Genomic DNA, 5,000 nt, shown 5'->3' with positions numbered 1-5,000 from the left:
GTGGGGATTGACATTGTAGGGCCACTGGACCCCAGGACAGCGATGGGCAATAGGTTCATCCTGGTCCTGGTGGACCATGCCACCCGGTACCCGGAAGCCATTCCTCTGAGGACAGTGACGGCCCCCGTGGTGGGACGTGCACTGATGGGAATTTTCTCCCGAGTGGGATTCCCTCTAGAGGTGGTGTCTGACCGAGGTACCAATTTCATGTCCAAGTACATGAAATCTCTTTGGCAAGAGTGTGGTGTAACCTACAAGTTCACCACCCCTTACCACCCCCAAGGAAACGAGTTGGTTGAGAGATTCAACCGAACCCTCAAAGGCATGATAATGGGCCTAGAAGGACCCATGAGGCGTAAGTGGGACGTCCTCTTATCATGCCTTCTCTTCGCTTACCGTGAGGTGCCACAGAAGTCTCTGGGGTTCAGTCCCTTTGAGCTTCTGTATGGTCACCCAGTCAGAGGACCTCTAAGTCTGGTCAAGGAAGGCTGGGAGCAATCTCCCAGGAAACCTCCCCAGAATGTATATAGTTACATGCTGGCCTTCAGGAATCAGACTAGGCGATTCAGGCAACTTGCTGAGGCAAATCTGGAAGCCAGCCAGGTGGAGATGAAGCGGTGGTACGACCAGAATGCCACTCTGGTAGAGCTTCAGCCTGGACAGAAGGTATGGGTCTTGGCCCCTGTGGAGCCGTGTGCGCTCCAGGATAAGTGGACCGGTCCCTTTGAGGTGGTGGAGCGCAAGAGTCCTGTTACCTACGTGGTGGACCTGAAGTCTCCTAGGAACCCCTTAAGGGTCCTACATGTCAACCGCCTCAAGCCCCACTTGGAGAGGTCCCAAGTGGGCATGCTCTTGGCAACAGATGCTGGAATGGAAGAGGAGTCCGAACCTCTTCCTGACCTCCTGTCAGCCAAGGAGCAAGATGGGTCAGTGGATGGTGTCATCCTCTCTTCCACCCTGACCCCTGAGCAACAGAATGATTGTCGCCAGTTGCTGGGACAATTTTCTGATCTGTTTTCCCTGGTCCCTGGTGTCACTGATTGGTGCGTCCATGATGTGGACACTGGGGATAGTCCACCTGTGCGGCACAAGGCCTACAGGGTGACTGACAGGGTGAGGACATGCATCAAGGAGGAGGTCTCCAAGATGTTTGCACTCGGGGTAATTGAGTCTTCTAGCAGTCCTTGGGCCAGCCCCGTGGTCTTGGTCCCAAAGGCTGCAGCACCGGGAGCCACACCCGAACTCCGGTTCTGTGTGGATTACAGAGGACTCAATTCAGTCACTAGGACTGACACACACGCCATCCCCAGAGCTGATGAGCTCATCGATCGGCTAGGGGCTGCCAACTACCTCAGCACGTTTGATTTAACGTCTGGGTATTGGCAGATCGCCTTGACCAAGGGGGCCAAAGAGAGGTCAGCATTTTCCACCCCAGATGGGCACTACCAGTTCCGGGTTATGCCATTTGGGATGAAGAATGCCCCTGCCACCTTCCAGAGATGGGTCAACCAGGTGTTGGCTGGGCTGGATTCGTTCAGTGCAGCCTACCTGGATGACATCGCGGTGTTCAGCTCCACTTGGGAAGAACACCTGCGACACCTCTGGGAAGTATTGATGGCGCTGCGCAAGGCAGGCTCACGATCAAGGCGAGTAAGTGCCAGATCGGGCAGGGTTCCGTGGTGTACTTGGGACACCAAGTTGGGAGTGGCCAGGTGGCACCCCTTCAGCCCAAGATAGAAACCATCCTGAATTGGGAGGCGCCCACAACCCAGACAGAGGTGAGAGCCTTCCTAGGTCTCACTGGGTACTACAGGAGGTTTGTCAAGGGGTATGGCAACATGGTTGCCCCCTTGACAGCGCTGACTTCGAAGAAGCAGCCCAGGAAAGTGATTTGGACTGACACCTGTCAGGAAGCTTTTGAGGCCTTGAAAACTGCTATGTGCACGGCGCCCGTGCTCTTGGCTCCCAACTTCTCCAAAGAGTTTATCGTTCAGACAGACGCTTCAGAGCATGGTGTGGGGGCTGTTCTTTCACAGATTAATGAGGGGGGCCTAGATCAACCCGTAGCCTTTCTTAGCAGGAGGTTACTTCCCCGGGAACAGAGGTGGAGTGCTATTGAGCGTGAGGCATTTGCTGTGGTCTGGGCGCTGAAGAAGCTAAGACCCTACCTGTTTGGGTCTCACTTCCGGGTTCAGACGGACCACAGGCCCCTCAGATGGTTGATGCATATGAGGGGTGAGAATCCAAAGCTGTTGAGGTGGTCCATTTCCCTACAGGGTATGGATTTCACGGTGGAACATCGCCCTGGTACAGATCACGCCAATGCTGACGGTCTGTCCAGATTTTTCCGCCTTAGTGATGAGGAACTCCCTGGGGTAGGGTAGTTCTCCCCACTTTTCAGCTGGAGGGGACACGTGTTAGACCTGGCACCTTGGCGTGAGTCTCCCTTCCTCTTTTTGTCGCTGTGCCTCATGTGTTTTTATGGTGTTGGCCGCTCAGCGCGCTGTGCCACTGCCAACCAGTGTCGCGGTGCGAGTGCTCCCTTGTAAATTGTATATGTTGGTTGGATTCCATGATTGGATTGTTTGATTTACTATCAGACCCCAGTAAAGTGCGCCAGGAGCGCCAGGGCATGTAAATGCAAACACCGCTGGTGGGCTTGCAGCACGGGTTGTGCCACCCACAGAAGCGGCCGGTAAAATACGTCTAAGGTCTGCCATCGCCGAACCTGCATGCAGTCTGGTACTGACATGCTGACTGGCAAGTGCCCACACTTGCCGGTCCCTGAAACCTTCCCTTAGCTGCATATTAGTCACCCCTCTGGTAGGCCCAAGGGCAGGGTGCGTTGTGAGCATAAGGTAGGACAAGCCTAGATGCGTGGCATGTCCTGGTAGTGAATGACCGCCATTTTGTTGTTCACTGCTGTAAGGCTACCCTGTTCTCATAGGCCAGTATGGGCGGCCTGGATTGTTACACCCTATGATCCTAACCGACCCAGGGAACATGGTAGGAGATCGAGTTTAGTATGCCTGAACTCGGAATAATAAGATACATCTTTTCGCAAGGTTTATTTTAATATTCCGGGTTTGCAAATGCCGCTTTTAGAAAGTTGGCCTTTGCTTGCCTAAACATTTCAGCCCGCCTCTGCGTGATGTGTATCTGATGTCTGGCTGGAGTGACAGGGCTGGGGGAACCCAGATGGGCAGGGCTAGGTAGCCTGGTGGTGAATAGGAAGATCGACAGGTAGATGGGTGGGAGGAGTGCTCCTAGGCTCTGAATAGGACAGTGCTCTGCCCCCTCAATGCCGGCTCCGCCCCCTGTGGAGCGTCTGAGGACTCTGCCCTGCACTCTGAAAGAAGAAGCCTGCATCGCGTAAACAAAGTGCTCAGAAACCGGACTGGACTAGGCAAGGGCCCCCCTGGCCTGGGAGAACAAAAGATTTGCTGTATAAATGTAGGAGCCCTGCTCCTGAGAAACTAGATCCGCTTTTGACAAAGAAGAATCTCTGCCTGAGGAGGAGGCACCGGGAAAGCTGTAGGAGGAAGACTGTCCCTGTCCTGGGGGATTGGCCTGCAGTGGTGACCTTGCTGCCAAAGGGGAGAAGAGAAACTGTTGCTGAAGACTTTGCTTTATTTTTACTTTCAAGACTTGTGCTTTCCAAAACGATCTCCAAGGGCTTGGAACTGAGCTTGCCCCCTGAACTGAGCCCCAGGACCATTGGGCTCTACCTGATCTTCACTCGCCTGCCGCTGGACTGTGGTGTCCTTTCCCTCGCCGGAGCTGTGACCCTCGTGCCCCAGTCCCTCCCTGAGCCGTGACCAGGACTGCTTAGCCGCCCCCGCCTTGGGAAGAGCCTCGCTCGATCGGAGCCGCTCCCCCTACGCTGTGCTGGGCTGCCCCTGTCACCTCGCTCGCTGGAGGCTCGCTGTGCACCTTCACCCTCCCGCCGGAATCGACGTTTGTGAGCATATCCAAGCCTCGGACGGCCCGGACGTATCTGCGTGCCCGGCTGCCCCGCTTTGTTCACCCGCCACCTGCAACACCCCGCTCTTGTCGTGAGCCTGAAGATCAGACACCCATCGTGAAGTGTGGGAGCCCCGGACGCCGCCTCGCTCTTCTGTCGAAGAGCCGCTGAAATCCCGCACCCGCCTTTGCGTCAAGAAACAAGGTACTGTACTTACGAACTCGACCGCGAGCTCGCATCGGATCCAGGGTCCGCAACGTTCTGATTTCCCTGTCATCTGCCGTGTGCTTCCCGGTCGCCGCCTCAGCACGGAGTGCGCTGAGGCCTACAGTTACCTTGTGCCCGCCTAAAGAACTTTCCGTAACAAAGAGACTTTCCCGTATTCCTAAGAATTGTGGCCCCATCAGTTCAACGTTACTGGGCCTTGTATTTGAATCTGCTGAATCTACATAAAAGCTTATTTTTATATACTTCCTGATTGGTGCCCGTTTGTGGTGCATGCAAGGGGTTTACTGTATGTGTAATTGCATTTTCTTAACCGTGTACGCCTGAGACTTAGCCTAGACTGCTCGCACCACGCACCTAGAGGGTGAGCAGGGGTTATTCTGGGGAGTCATCCTTCGCCCTGACAAGAAGTAAAGGGTCCCTGCTTGTTGTGGGTTCACACCTGCGTCAACCAGAGCCCCCTCATTTCTAACAAACGCCAAATCGAGGAAAGAAATCCTTTAGGAGAACTGTCGCTGTCGTGAGAGCTGTATTATCCTTCATAGCATACGCCTCCACCCATTTACTGAAGGCACAAACCACTACTAGGACATATTTTACATTATTACAGCGCTCAAACTGAATGTAATCCATTTGCAGGACCTCAAAAGGTGCAGTTGGTGTCGCAAACCCTCCTGTTCGCGTTCCCTTTCCAGGATTATACTGGAGACAGACCAGACAAGACTGGACTATCTTTTTAGCAGTGCCAGCAATATCAGGATGATCCCAAACTTGCATGAGCTGTTTTGCCATTGAGGATGCACCAACATGT

This window comes from Triturus cristatus, chromosome 7, assembly GCF_964204655.1.
Source record: "Triturus cristatus chromosome 7, aTriCri1.1, whole genome shotgun sequence".
Lineage (NCBI taxonomy): Eukaryota > Metazoa > Chordata > Amphibia > Caudata > Salamandridae > Triturus > Triturus cristatus.
The sequence above is the reverse complement of the archived record's forward strand: the minus strand, read 5'-3'. Positions refer to the sequence as shown.